Below are 15,138 nucleotides of genomic sequence, written 5' to 3' on the forward strand. Positions count from 1 at the left end.
GGAGGGGATTGTTATCTCCATATTATAGTAAACAAATTCAAAGAGGGCAGGTGACTTCCCAATGTCATATATGTAATTAGGGGCAGAACAGAAACTATATCTCAGGTTTACTAATTTCTGGCTTAGAATTTTATCTGCAGTCTCTTCTACATTTGTTTTTTTCCCTACCATTTCCCCTCTTGCCTTCAAGGGTCACTCAAGGCAGAACGTCTACCTTGTGGGTTTTTAGGTTTGGTTGGTAACCCAGTGAATGGTAAAGTAGCCCAGATAGCAATCTTAGGTACTTCTCAGTGGCATCAGTGTTCTGGGTTGCTATTGCCAAGAGCGTTCTCTTTCTGTGGCTATTAGGATTAATGTTGAACTAAGAAGCATTAGATTATTATGAATGGTCAGAACACACTCTCATGGAGATCCAGGAAGCAGGACAGGATGTGTGGTGCTGGGCACTTTTGTGTTGTGGCAATGGCATGAGCTTTGCAAGCAGTTCAGGCCAGAGTTTGAAATCTGTCTTTGCTGTAGTTTTTTGGCTTCATGACCCTTAGTAAATCATTAATCTCTCTGAGCCTTAGGGCTACTGAGAGAATGTATTTAAGGGCCACATAATGGCCTGTAAAAACAGTATTTGTTGTTGGCTTTTATTGCCAATACTACTTTAAGTTTAAGGTGCCTGAAGGGCATTAGAAGCCTGCTAACACCTGTGACCCTTGCAGGTTACTTCTTGTGTCTTAATTTCCAAGCATTAGTGATGACTACCTTGGAAACTATTGGCTGATAGGGGATGAGCTTGAATGCTGTTCCCAAAGTCTCCAGTCTCCAAGTTACCAGTGTCTTCTCAGGGCAATGAAAATAGTTTGTGGACAGCTGGGGGATGGTTTCAGTGTCAAACTTTGGGAGTAAAATCTTTCTTGTTTTTCTGAAGAACTTTGGCATTAGAATTGTTGGTTCTGGAAAGTCAAGAACACAGTTGGTATTGAGAGATTTTAGTTATTTCTGAAACCAGATATTGCTCCAAAGCTGTTTGTTAAATACTTCCCTACTCTTCCTAAACCCCTGCCCCTCCCCAAAAGAAAAATAAATCATATTCAGACCATTGTGCGATGGTTATATCTCTGGCCTCCCTGGTCACCCAGCCTCTAGCTCTCTGCTAGCACCACTCCAAATTGCTGCTTCAAAAGAGGTCAGTCAGTCCCTTTCCCTTACTCCTCAACCATGACTTGGTCTGTCTGGAAAGAGGATGAGATACATGGACCAATACATCCTATTTAAAAGGGAGCTTGGTTTCTCACTAGGGACTTTAGACTGCCTGACACACAGGAAATGACTAGAAAATCTGACCAGTGGAGCATAACTCATTGCTAAAATGGCAGGTTTGGACGGCTGCAGGATGGGAGAGCAGGCTTCCTGAAGAGGCAGGAAGGGGCAGCTGGATGGGAAAACAGTGACTTTTGAGTTTTTCCTTTTAGAGTATGGTGATGTAGACCGTTTATTTAAAAAAAAAAAGGAAAATCACATAACTTTAAAATTAATCATTTTAAAGTGTGCAATTCAGTGGTATTTAGTACTATCACAAATGTAGTTCAAAACTATTTCATCAACCCTAAGGAAATCCATACCTGTTAAGCAGTTGTTCCTAATTCCCCCCTCTCCCTTTCCCCTGGCAGCCATCAATCTGTGTATCTGTGTTTTGTCTGTATAGATTTACCTATTCTGGATATTTCACATAAATGGAATCATGTGATCTATTGATCATATGATTATTTTATTTTATTTTATTTATTTTTTCGAGACGGAGTCTCGCCCTGTCGCCCAGGCTGGAGTGCAGTGGCGCGATCTCGGCTCACTGCAAGCTCTGCCTCCCAGGTTCACGCCATTCTCCTGCCTCAGCCTCCCGAGTAGCTGGGACTACAGGTGCCCGCCACAGCACCCGGCTAATTTTTTTGTATTTTTAGTGGAGACAGAGTTTCACCCTGTTAGCCAGGATGGTCTCGATCTTCTGACCTTGTGAGCTGCCCATCTCAGCCTCCCAAAGTGCTGGGATTACAGGTGTGAGCCACTGTGCCCGGCTGATTATTTTATTTTTATTTATTCATTTTTTTGAGATGGTCTCGCTCTGTAGCCCAGGCTGGAGTGCAGTGGTGTGCTTTCTGCTCACTGCAGCCTCCGACTCCTGGGTTGAAGTGATTCTCCTGCCTGTAGCTGGGATTGCAGGCTTGTGCCACCACACCTGGCTAATTTTTGTATTTTTACTAGAGACGGGGTTTCGCCATGTTGGCCAAGCTGGTCTTGAACTCCTGACCTCAGGTGATTCACCTGCGTTAGCCTCCCAAAGTGCTGGGATTACAGACGTGAGCCACGGCGCCTGACCTTGATCATATGATTATAATGGGGTCATATGATGTATTGTGTCTGTCTTCTTTCACTTAGCATAAGGGAAAATAAGTTTTAGAGGTTCATCCATATTGTAGCATGTATCAGCACTTAATTCCTTTTTTTTTTTTTTTTTTTTTTTTTTGAGACAGAGTTTCGCTCTTGTTGCCCAGGCTGGAGTGCAATGGTGCGATCTTGGCTCACCGCAACCTTCGCCTCCTGGGTTCAAGTGAGTCTCCTACCTCAGCCTCCCGAGTAGCTGGGATTACAGGCATGTGCCACCATGCCTGGCTAATTTTGCAGTTTTAGTAGAGATGGGGTTTCTCCATGTTGGCCAGGCTGGTCTTGAACTCCTGACCTCAGGTGATTCACCTACCTTGGCCTCCCAAAGTACTGGGATTACAGGCGTGAGCCACCATGCCCAGCCACTTCATTCCTTTTTATGGCTGTGTAATATTTCATTGTATGTTTATACAATAATTTGTTTATCTGTTCATCCACACATGGGCATTTGGGCTGTTTCTACCTTTTGGCTCTTGTGGATAGTGCTGTTAAGAATTTGTGTGCACCGTTTACCTATGTACCAAACCTACACATCCTGCATATGTACCCTGGAACTTAAAAAGAAAAAAGAATATGTGTGTACATGTACCTGTTTGAGTACCTGTTTCCAGTTCTTTTGGGTACATACCTAGGAGTGGAATTGCTAGGTTATATGGTAATTCTGTTTAGTTTTTGAGGAACCAACAAACTTTTTCACAGCAGCTGAACCACTTTTTACTTATACTAGCAATGGACTAGAGTTCTAGTTTCTCTACATCTTCACCAAAGTTTGTTATTTTTTTTATTATAACCATTCTTGTGGATATGAAATAGTGCCTCATTGTGGTTATGAAATAGTACCTCACTGTGGTTTTGACATGCATTTCTCTAATGACTAATGATATTGATCATCTTTTCATGTACTTGTTGGTTAGTTGTATATCTTCTTTGGAGAAATGTCTAAGTTCTTTGTCTATTTTTTGAAACTAAGTTGTTTGTTTTTTTGTTATTGTAAGAGTTCTTTATTCTGGATACTAGACATTTATCTTTTTTAAAAACATCATTTTGGGGCAAATCTTTCTTGACTTAAAAATCACCCACTAGCCTTTAAATATACCTAGCTCTTTCATGTCTCTTAGCCTGTGCTCATGCTTTTCTCTTTGTCTAGAATATCCTTCTTTTCTCTGGTGGTTGAAATTATAATTGTTCCTCAAGACTCAGCTCAAATGTCACTTCCTCTAAGAAGCTCTCTTAATCCGTTTCTCCTCCTTCTTCTACTAGTTAGGTGCTCCCTTCTATGAACATCTCTATAATGGGGCACCATTTTTTTGTGTGTTTGTTTTTGTTTTTTGAGACAGAGTTTCACTCTTGTTGCCCAGGCTGGAGTGCAATGGCACGATCGTGGCTCACCGCAACCTCTGCCTCTTGTTCAAGCCGTTCTCCTGCCTCAGCCTCCTGAGTAGCTGGGTTTACAGGCATGCACCACCACGCGCAGCTAATTTTGTATTTTTAATAAGGATGGGGTTTTACCATGTTGGTCAGGCTGGTCTTGAACTCCTGACCTCAGGTGATCCACCTGACTCAGCCTCCCAAAGTGTTGGGATTACAGGCATGAGGCACCACACTCAGCCAATGGGACACTTTTTTATTGTCTGCTTCAAACCACTAAGTTATATTTTCTAGAGTCAGGGATTATATTTGATTCATTTCTGTCTTTAGCATTTAGCATATGAACTGGCATTTAGTGGATGTTAATAAATGCTGAATGAAACTTGAGTATAGACTGAAGACTTACTTGATGGTAATGACACCAGACACCATCACTGTAGGAGGGATCAGTTGTGGGCTTTACTAGATGTATTCATATAATAAATATTTAAGACCCTACTGTGTGCCAGAAACTCTGCTTGGTATGCAGTAAAGAATAATAGTCCCTATTGTTTTATATTCAGGTAGGAAGATAGGCAATAAACAAGGAGATAAGTAATATAACGCTTGGTAATCATAAGTGCTAAAAAACAAAGTAAGCAGGGCAAAGGATTAGAGAATGATGGGGGTGCTATTTTAGGTAGAGGAGTGGGGAAGGCCTCTCATTGGATGGCCCTTAAAATCAACTCACAAGGGTCTAGATCAGGAATCAGAAGTCTTGGGTTCTTCTTCTGTCTCTGTGCTTTGTTACTTAGGAAAGTTACTTAACATTTCAAGGTTGGAGTTTCTTTGTCTATAAAATGGGTGCAAGAGTCCCTGCCCTGGTATTGTGGGAGTGTTGTAAGGATTCAGTGAGTTAATGGACATTGAAAGTGCTTTGTTATATGGTGAACAGCATGATGTTTGGCTTTCCCTTTCCCAAGTTGAGAGGATGAGTGAGCAGTGTGGGAGCCAGCCAGATGTTTTCAGCACTTTGAAGACAAAGGGAACTGGTTTCTGCTGGGAGCTGTCATGCCAGCTTGCCTGGGACACTGACTTATGCAGTCCTGATCCAGAGGCTGAGAGTAAAACCCATGCCCCAAGTGGTTCTCCATGTAAATTGGCAAAAGGGAATAGCCTTGGGAACTTGGGGCCTGTTCTGTTTAGCCCTCCAGGAGGTAGAATGTGGAGACCACTCTTTCTATCAGTTCAGCCTTATTTCTTGCTATGTCTGAACCTAACCCAAGGGAGTAATAATTAGCAGTCCCCAAGAAGCCTGGGAGGTGGAGGTTGTGGTGAGCTGAGACTGAGCCACTGCACTCCACTGTGGGTGACAGAGCCAGACCCCATCTCAAAAAAAAAAAAAAAAAAAAGTGATATGTTTGTATAATGGAATCTTATTTAGCTATTAAATGGAGTTAAGTATTGATAGATGCCACAACATGGATAAACCTTAAAAATATTATGCTAAGTGAAAAGGCTACATATTGTATGATTCCATTTACATGAAATGTCCAGAACTGGCAAATCTATAGAGACAGAAAGTAGATTAGTGGTTGCCAGGGTGTGGGGGGAGAGGGTAATGAGAAGTTACTGCTAATGGATGTGGGGTTTCTTTTTGGGGTAATGAAAATATTCTGAAAAATTAGATTGTGGTGATGATGGTACAACCTTATAGATATATTAAAAATCACTGAATTATAAAATCTAAAGGGATTAATTACATGTCATGTGAATTATATTTCAATATAAACATAGATAATTTTTTTTTTTGAGACAGTATCTCACTCTGTCATCTAGGCTGGAGTGCAGTGGTGCAGTCACGGCTCACTGCAGCCTTGACTTCCCGGGCTCAAGCAATCCTTCCACTTCAGCCTCCCAAGTAGCTGGGGCTATAGATGCGTGCTAGCCTGGCCAATTTTTGTATTATTATTATTATTATTTGTATACACAGGGTTTTGCCAAGTTGCCTAGGCTGGTCTTGAACCCCTGGGCTCAAGTGATCTGCCTGCCTTGGCCTCCCAAAGTTTGGGATTATAGGCATGACCCATAGTGCTCTGCCAAACATACATAATTTGAGTTTGCTGAGAACTATTGGTTTAACACAGTTGTAGATAATTATAATTTTCTTTTCTGATTGGAAGTCTTCTCCCAGTACTTCAGCTCACAAAGGTGGACACATTCCAGTTTTATTTTATTTTATTTTATTTATTTTATTATTTTATTTTTGAGACAGGGACTCGCTCTGTTGTATAGGAGGCTGAAATATGGTGGCACAATCATGGCACACTGTAGCCTCGACCTCCTGGGCTCAAGTGATTCTCCCACCTCAGCCTGCTGAGTAGCTGGGACTGCAGGCATAAGCAACCACACCCGGCTAATTTCTCTATTTTTTCTGTAGACAAAGTCTCACTGTGTTGCCCACGCTGGTCTCAAACTCCTGGGCTCAAGCAGTCCTCCCGCCTCAGCCTCCCTAAGTGTTGGGATTACAGGCGTGAGCCACTGTGCCTGGCCCCATTCCAGTTTTAGATGTGAGTTTGAGCATGAATGGGCCCATCAATGAAGGTGTTGAGGATACAGCATTGTCCTGCTTTGGTTCAAGGGGACTTTTCTTGCCTTTGATTAAGGATTGGCATGGGTGAGTCATTTCCCATAGTCTGAGGGGTGTGGGATATAAAGAATGAATTGTTATCTCTGATGATATCTTGAATATCACACATTATAGGCCAAATATAGGTGCTAAACCATTTGGCTTGAATTCTTTATAGAAAATTCACTGGGAACCCAATGATAAAATAGAGAAAGAGGGATAACCTAAGAGGGAGGAGCAATCTGGTGAGACATTCTTTTCACCTTTTCACACATGAGCAATTAAAAACTTGAGGGAAGTTGATTTTTTTTTTTTAACTCTGTAAATAGCTACTGGTATAATTCCTTGAGGCTGGTATTGTATTTTGTGCTATAAGAAGAGAGACTTGGCTGGGCGTGGTGGCTCATGCCTGTAATCCCAGCACTTTGGGAGGCCAAGGCAGGCGGATCATGAGGTCAGGAGATCGAGACCACCCTGGCTAACATGGTGAAACCCCGTCTCTACTAAAAATACAAGAAATTAGCCAGGTGTGGTGGTGGGTGCCTGTAGTCCCAGCTACTTGGGAGGCTGAGGCAGGAGAATGGCGTGAACCTGGGAAGTGGAGCTTGCAATGAGCAGAGATCACGTCACCTCACTCCAGCCTGGGTGACAGAGCAAGACTCTGTCTCAAAAAAAAAAAAAAAAAAAAAAGTCTTATTTGGCCGGGTGCGGTGGCTCATGCCTGTAATTCCAGCACTTTGGGAGGCCGAGGCGGGCGGATCACGAGGTCAGGAGATCGAGATCATCCTGGATAACATGGTGAAACCCCGTCTCTACTAAAATACAAAAAATTAGCTGGGCGTGGTGGCGGGTGCCTGTAATCCTAGCTACTCAGGAGGCTGAGGCAGGAGAATCACTTTCACTCAGGAGGTGGAGGTTGCAGTGAGCCGAGATCGCGCCACTGCACTCCAGCCTGGCGACAGAGCAAGAATCCATCTCAAAGAAAAAAAATAAAGAAGAGAGACAGGCCATATACTCAAGGAGTTTCCAAATACATCCAGAGGTGAAACAAACATCTGGGATGAAAAGGGTCCAGGGACTAGCATTGTACACAGTCAGAGGAGGTAGAGAGGGCTGTGAACTTGGTAATAAGAGAGGAGGCTTGGGAAACCCAGCCTGAGTCTAGGTCCAGAGGGCAGCATGCACTGGGTGAGGGCCTCTAGGGAGAGTAAAGCAGGATACATTCTTGTCCTTACACTTCCTTCCCTGTTTCTGTACCTGCTCACTTTTGCTCTGCAACAAATAAGCCTTTAAGCATCTGTTCTTAGCCTGGCCTTGCACTGGGCAAAACTGGAAACATGGGCATTATGAAACCTGGGCCATACATCTAGAAGTACTTAATATATTGTGAGAAGTGAACCTGGAAACAATGGACTGTAATGGCATGGGTCAAGGTATGTAATAGACAGAGATGGATTTGATATGTCAGAGTGCTGACCTACTGACTCTGACTTGGGATTAGGTAAACCTACCTTTAAAAAGGCATTGAGACAGGGCCTGGTTAGAGAAACCTGTTAAGGTTATTGCCAGAAGATGAAGCAGAGGTACAGAATGCTGCTTTTGGGGTATGGCTGCTTTAGGGCCTTTCATTTCGTTTTCAGATTTGATGAAAGAATAGGGCATCTGTGGCCAGGCGCGGTGGCTCACACCAGTAATCCCATCTCTTTGGGAGGCTGAGGCGAGCGGATCACGAGGTCAGGAGATTGAGACCATCCTGGCTAACATGGTGAAACCCTGCCTCTACTAAAAATACAAAAAATTAGCCGGACGTGGTGGCACGCACCTGTAGTCCCAGCTACTTGAGAGGCTGAGGCAGGAGAATCGCTTGAACCTGGTAGGCACAGAGGTTGCAATGAGTCGAGATCGCACCACTGCACTCCAGCCTGGGTGACAGAGTGAGACTCTTGTGTCAAAAAAAAAAAAAAAAAAATAGGACATCTGTGTCCAGGAATCTTTTTATCTCCCCACCACCCCTCAAGCCATGCTGGGCTGACTGCAGAAGGCTCTTCCCTGTTCTGCACTTGTTCCATTTCTGTTTTTGAAAGATGAAGCCTGAGAGGTGCCAGAGCTATGCCAGCTGCTATGGGGCCAGAAACAGGTGAGGCTTTTAGATCTGCTTCAGTTAAGGAGTGAGGGGTTTGTCCTCTTTAGCTAGCTTAAGGTCTTTGCTATGAAACTAGATAAGTAGTTCACATAGCTTGTTTTTCATTTGGGGCTATTTTCAGCCTTGGAGGCCAGCAAGGTGAATGATTGAGATGCTTTTATGGGGTTCAAGCTTTTGCTAGATCCTATTTGCCAGGATAGGTGCTCACGCATTTTCTAGGAGATCAGCTTTTCTGAACAAGCAACACTGAAAGGAAGAAGCACTTCCCTTTTCTCTCAGTGAACAGTATAGGAAATGTGAGGGTGGGTGGTCAGTTTAATATTATAACCCAGGTTTTAAGTAGAGATGCTGTATAGTTTAGAACGTTGCCATATGGTCGTTTTTTTTTTTTTTTTGAATTTTTGAGACAGAGTCTCCCTCTGTTGCCCAGGCTGGTGTGCAGTGGCGTGCTTTCTGCTCACTGCAGCCTCCACCTCCCAGATTCAAGGGATTTTCCTGCCTAAGCCTGGAGATTACAGGTGCACACCACCTGGGATTACAGGTATGCACCACCATGCCCAGCTGACTTTCTGTATTTTTAGTAGAGACGGGGTTTCACCATGTTGGCCAGGCTGGTCTTGAACTCCTGACCTCAAGTGATCCGCCCGCGTCGGCTTCCCAAAGTGCTGGGATTACAGGTGTTAGCCACCGTGCCCGGCCACCGTATAGTCTTTAATGCAGTTTTGAGGGACTCATCTGAATTGTTCTTGTGTTTTTCTTGTCATCTTGACTGCCAGGCTTTACTATGGTGGGGAGCTCTATAAATGTATAGATCTGCTGCTGGCCAGAGACTTGATCTCTTTTGTGCTTGCACACCACTAGCGCTAACAAAGCGGATGGAGTGGGTTGTCCACAGTCAGCAGTGGTGATCTTCTTGCTGGTCTTGCCATTCCTGGACCCAAAGTGCTCTATGGCCTCCACAATATTCATGCCTTCTTTCGCCTTGCCAAAGACCACATGCTTGCCATCCAACCACTCAGTCTTGGCAGTGCAGATGAAAAACTGGGAACCATTTGTGTTGGGTCCAGCATTTGCCATGGACAAGATGCCAGGACCTGTATGCTTTAGGATGAAGTTCTCATCATCAAATTTCTCCCCGTAGATGGATTTGCCGCTAGTGCCATTATGGTGTGCAAAGTCACCACCCTGACACATAAACCCTGGAATAATTCTGTGAAAGCAGGAACCCTTATAACCAAATCCTTTCTCTCCAGTGCTCAGAGCACGAAAGTTTTCTGCTGTCTTTGGAACCTTGTCTGCAAATAGCTTGAAGGAGACATGGCCCGAAGGCTCGCTGTTGACAGCAATGTCGAAGAACATGGTGGGGTTAACCATGGCTGATAGTACAGGGCTCCCAGCGGCAGCAGCATCTGCAAAGCCTCTTATGTTTTATTTTTAATAGAGATGGGGTTTTGCCATGTTGCCCAAGCTGGTCTTGAACTCCTGAGCTCAAGCAATCCACCCACTTTGTCCTCCTAAAATGCTAGGGCTGTAATGTTGAGTGGTTCTTTGTGGAACAGGCTGCCTTTTGATAAGTTGTTTGTATTCATAAGGGAATAAAAATGTCATCCCTTCCAGCACTCTCCCAATTTTGTTGGTGCAGGGTCTTCAGAATATTTGGGATCCATGAAATCAATATAGAGTTATGTTTGTATGAACCCCCTGAGGCTATTATGTGTTATTTATTTTGTCCTTGGTGATAGCCAGCATAGATGGACAGGGATGCTCAGTAAATATTTGTTTTTGAATAAATAAATGAATTTAAATTGCTTTCAGTATTTTAACAAGCCTAATGGAAATTGTACATTTACCTACAATAAAAGTGTCTTTGATTTTGGTTTCAATTATACCAGTTTTGTGTGAACACTAGTTTGCTCATGCCGATTAGTTCTTTGACTGGCAGTTGGTGGCATCATAGGACATAAACCTACCCAGTGAGTGAATGACCTTGGACACAAGTACACAGCCAAAATAACCAACTTGTAGCAGAGCCTGGTGCATGAATGTCTACATGTTTACTTCCACTTTCTTGCTCATTAGCAATATTATTTGTGTATGGTTGATAATTGTATATGGTTGGTTAAAATCTGGGTCAACATTTTTTTTTTTTTTTTTGAGACGGAGTCTCGCACTGTAGCCCAGTCACCCAGGCTGGAGTGCAGTGGCGCAATCTCAGCTCACTGCAACCTTTGCCTCCCGGGTTCAAGTGATTCTCCTGCCTCAGCCTCCCAAGTAGCTGGGATTACAGGCATGTGCCACCATGCCTGGCTAATATTTTTATTTTTTGTAGAGATGGGGTCAATGTCCATATCCAAATAAGGTCTACATTGTGTTGATTGATCTAAATCTTGAGTCTCTTCTGGGACTACAGGTGTGTACCACCATGCCTAGCTAACTTTTGTATTTTTTGTAGAGATGGGGTTTTGCCATGTTGCCTAGGATGGTCTTGAACTCCGGAGCTCAAGCGATCTGCCCACCTCCCGAAGTGTTGGGATTAGAGGTGTGAGCCACCATGCCAGGCCAATTTGAACTATATTTGAAAAAGAGGGTTCCATTGTTTAAAAATAAGTCTTGAAAACTATTGTATTGTAGCTGTCCTCTAACAGCCCGGATTATGACAGGAACCAGGAACTATGAAGTGTGGACAGTGACTGTGACTAACTTGTAATATGTTTTAAACTTTTTTTTACTTCCTCATATTTGTTGTTTTTGGCTTACGTTCTTTCTCAACCTAACAGTTAAACTCTTACAACAAAAAGGGCCCGTATGTTTTAACTTTTGAAGGGAGAGATCGGTGGACTGTCTTACCCTAGAGCCAGGCTTCAGGCTGGGGAGTGGGAGTCCCAAGGGGTGGAGTAGGGGGTTCTGCTTTAATGAGCAAAGGAAGTGGTTAAGTCCCTGGGGCCTATGCAGCCTGAACAAGAGCCCAAAAAGTGACCTTGGGAGCATCTAAAACTAGACGCTCTTAGCAGAGCATGGGTCCCTTTTCCTTACCCCTTATTCCACAGCCTACAGGGTCTCTTTCAGTTGTCCAAAGGGCCTGGCTGGTCAGGCTTTAGTTGAGTCACATCCAACATGTTCCAGACCCAGGGTCCTCGTAGCTGTGTTTAGGGCTGATTCCTAGGAATCGTGAGCTGATAACCTCAGGACAAAGAATGAAGGGCATCTTGTTTTTGACCGTGTTCTTTTTTCTTTTCTTTTTTTTTTTGAGACAGGGTCTCGATTTGTTGCCCAGGCTGGAGTACGGTGGCACGATCTTGGCTCACTGCAACCTCCGTCTTCCGGGTTCAAGCAATTCTCCTGCCTCAGCCTCCCAAGTATCTGGGATTACAGGCATGTGCTACCACGCCTGGCTAATTTTTTTATTTTTTATTTTTTTAGTAGAGACAGGGTTTCGCCATGTTGGCCAGGCTGGTCTCAAACTCCTGACCTCAGGTGATCCACCCACTTCGGCCTCCCAAAGTGCTGGGATTAAAGGCATGAGCCACCGCGCCCGGCTGACCCTGTTCTAAAGAAGGCCAAGGGCAGGAACCTCTTAGCAATAGCTTTGGCTGATCCTTGGCCAGAAACACATTTGTCACTCTGGCCAAGAGAAGAGCTGCTGTGGAGCACTTGGTGTTCTCTAGCCTTTGTGGAGGTCACAGGCAAACAGGGCAGGGGAGCAAGGCCTTAATTAGTTAGGGACTCCTGGAGCAAAGCCACTTGGCAGTGTCTCAGCTTCTTGGTGGGACTGGCTCCTTCTCCTAGTGACAGTGCAAATACTCCTTCCCTTTATAGCTTTTAAACCTCCAAGAGATTGGTCTTCTACCTTGAGCTTCAAGACATTTCTATGCAGTGTGGTTCAGGGCTGATTTTAAAAGCCAAATAGGTGGAATGACAAAAATTCCTTCCATCTGTGTAGTACTTTTTGGTCACTTACCCACATTTCATTTAGTTTCAAACCAACAGTCCTGAGAATTGTAAATGAAGAGATTAAAGCCCAGAAAGGAGATGCACTTAAGCAAGTTTATATAGCTAATTCGACTCTGGGTTCCCGGAATAGTGTTCTTTCTTTCTTTTTTTTTGTTGAGATGGAGTCTTGCTCTGTTGCCCAGGCTGGAGTGTAGTGGCGCGATCTCGGCCTACTGCAAGCTCCGCCTCCCGGGTTCACGCCATTCTCCTGCCTCAGCCTCTCGAGTAGCTGGGACTACAGGTGCCCGCCACCACGCCCGGCTAATTTTTTGTATTTTTAGTAGAGATGGGGTTTCACCATGTTAGCCAGGACGGTCTCGATCTCCTGACCTCGTGATCCACCCACATTGGCCTACCAAAGTGCTGGGATTACAGGTGTGAGCCACCGTGCCTGGCCAGAATAGTGCTCTCTCTACCATTATATGTGGGACAAGGGGAAAGGAGAATGGTAAATACAATTATTTTATGTACTAGGCAATGTGTAAGGTGCTTAGTTTAGTTTTCTCACATTTTGTGGTAATTTATTTTTTAATCTCTATTTTAATGTTAGGGAAGCTGAGCTTCAGAGTGGTTGACTTACTCACGATCATAGAGCTAAGTGGCTGAGCCTGGATTCAGATCTAAGTCTATTTGACTTCAGAACCCACGTCTTTTCATCATTATACTGTATTCCTTGATAGTTGTTTATTCTGAAACATCTTGAGTGAGCTGCCCATGCAACACTAGGTAGTGTCACAAGGGATGCAAGGAAGCATAAGATTTAGTAATTTCTTCCCTCATGGAGTACGTAATTTGGTGATACTGCTATGACAGAGACAATGCTGCATAGGGATATATAGAGACATGGGGCAATGGGAGTTTAGGGAGCCCCCCTAATAATTGGTGGTGGTGGAAATTGTCAGAGAAGGCTTCCCAGAAAAGTTGGTACCTTAGCTTCTCTAGCGATAAAGAGCATGGGCCCTTGGGGTCAGCTTGCCTGGGTCTCATCACTATAGTACTATATGCTAGCTATAGTGCTATATGCTAGCTATAGTGCTTTGGGCAAGTTACTTAATGTCTCTGAGCCTGCTTCCTCATCTATAACATGGAAATTATTAAGAAATCAATCTTATAGAGCTGTGCGAAGACTAAGATGAGATAATCTATGTTGAATAATTAGCAGCCAGCTTGACACATAATAAGCTCTCATTAAGTGTTAACCATTATAATTATCACTGTCTAATCTGTTTTTCTCCCATATCCTGCTCAAGTGCGGACAAATGTAGGCTCTCTTAGGGCCTGTTATTGTCAATAAAGTAGAGGTTTTGTCTAGAGTGATTTCAAAATATTTCTTTCAGGCCCAAGATTCCGTCAAAGTAAAAACTACTAAGTTAATTGTTTCCAGGAGGGCAGCCGTCAAGTTACTTTGTATCTTGTGGCAACCAAATCTGGCTTGAGTTCCATAAAGCCAGCTCTGGTGAGTCGCTGGAAATGCTACCTGATAAAGGCTCCTCTTCCCTCTGCTGCCTCTTCATTGGATTGACTGAAAGCTGGCCTCTTGGAATACTGGTCTATTTCTCTTCTCTTCCTCCAAGCTTATTGCGATGGAGAAGATAATGTAATTTTAGTAGTCCAGGTATTCTCTACTGCTTTAGGGTCCTGTCTATTCTGGGTAACTGTGGAATAGCAGTACCTTTATATATTTGTACAGTGCTTTTTGTTTGTTTATTTGTTTGTTTTTGAGACAGAGTCTTTCCCTCTATTGCCCAGGCTAGAGTGCAGGTTTGTGATCACAGCTCACTGCAGCCTTCTGGGCACAAATGATCCTCCCACCTCAGCCTCCCAAGTATCTGGGACTACAGGCACACCCCACCATGCCTGGCTAGTATATTTTTTGTAGAGATGGGTTCTCACTATGTTGCCTAAGCTGGTCTTGAACTCCTGGACTCAAGCCTTCTTCCCACCTTGGCTTCCCAAAGTGTTGGGATTACAGGCATGAGCCACTGTGGCTGGCCCAGTGCATTGTTTTAAGATATAATGAGTGTCCTGGCTAGGCACGGTGGCTCACACCTGTAATCCCAGCACTTTGGGAGGCCGAGGCAGTCGGATCACTTGAGGTCAGGAATTCAAGACTAGCTTGGCCAACATGGCGAAACCCTGTCTCTATTAAAAATACAAAAATTATCCGGGCATGGTGGTGTGCGCCTGTAGTCCCAGTACTCTGGAGGTTGAGGCAGGAGAATTGCTTGAACCCGGGAGGTGGAGGCTGCAGTCACACCACTGCACTCCAGCCTGGGCGACAGAGTGAGACTCAACCTCAAAAAAATAAATAAAATAAGTGTTCTTCAGAATGTCAGTATCAGGTGAAATGGCATTATTATTATTACTCAGTAAAAGACCTTTGAGATCAAGTTAGGAAAAGCTAGGAGCCTTTAATATGATAAGGAAAGGTATACAGGGTTTTCTATGTTTTTCTGAACATGTAATCTTTTTTTATCCTCAAAAACCACCTATTGACATTTTGTTAGATATCGGTGTTCCACAGAACACCATTAGGTAAATGAACACAGTGTGGTCCCCTGCTTTTCTGTTAATATGACTTGGAGAAGTGGCCAGCGTC

General features: G+C 43.9%; 1 protein-coding gene and 1 pseudogene across 4 annotated transcripts in view; one reads left to right on the top strand and one right to left on the bottom strand.

The window, feature by feature from the left end:
• STIM1 (stromal interaction molecule 1) overlaps positions 1 to 15,138 on the top strand; it is a 223,257-nt gene that overhangs the window by 25,604 nt on the left and 182,515 nt on the right. The gene's annotated exons all lie outside the window — the stretch shown is intronic.
• On the bottom strand, positions 9,261 to 9,953 carry LOC105738809 (annotated as a pseudogene).

The sequence above is a fragment of the Nomascus leucogenys genome, chromosome 15 (genome assembly GCF_006542625.1).
Source record: "Nomascus leucogenys isolate Asia chromosome 15, Asia_NLE_v1, whole genome shotgun sequence".
NCBI lineage: Eukaryota > Metazoa > Chordata > Mammalia > Primates > Hylobatidae > Nomascus > Nomascus leucogenys.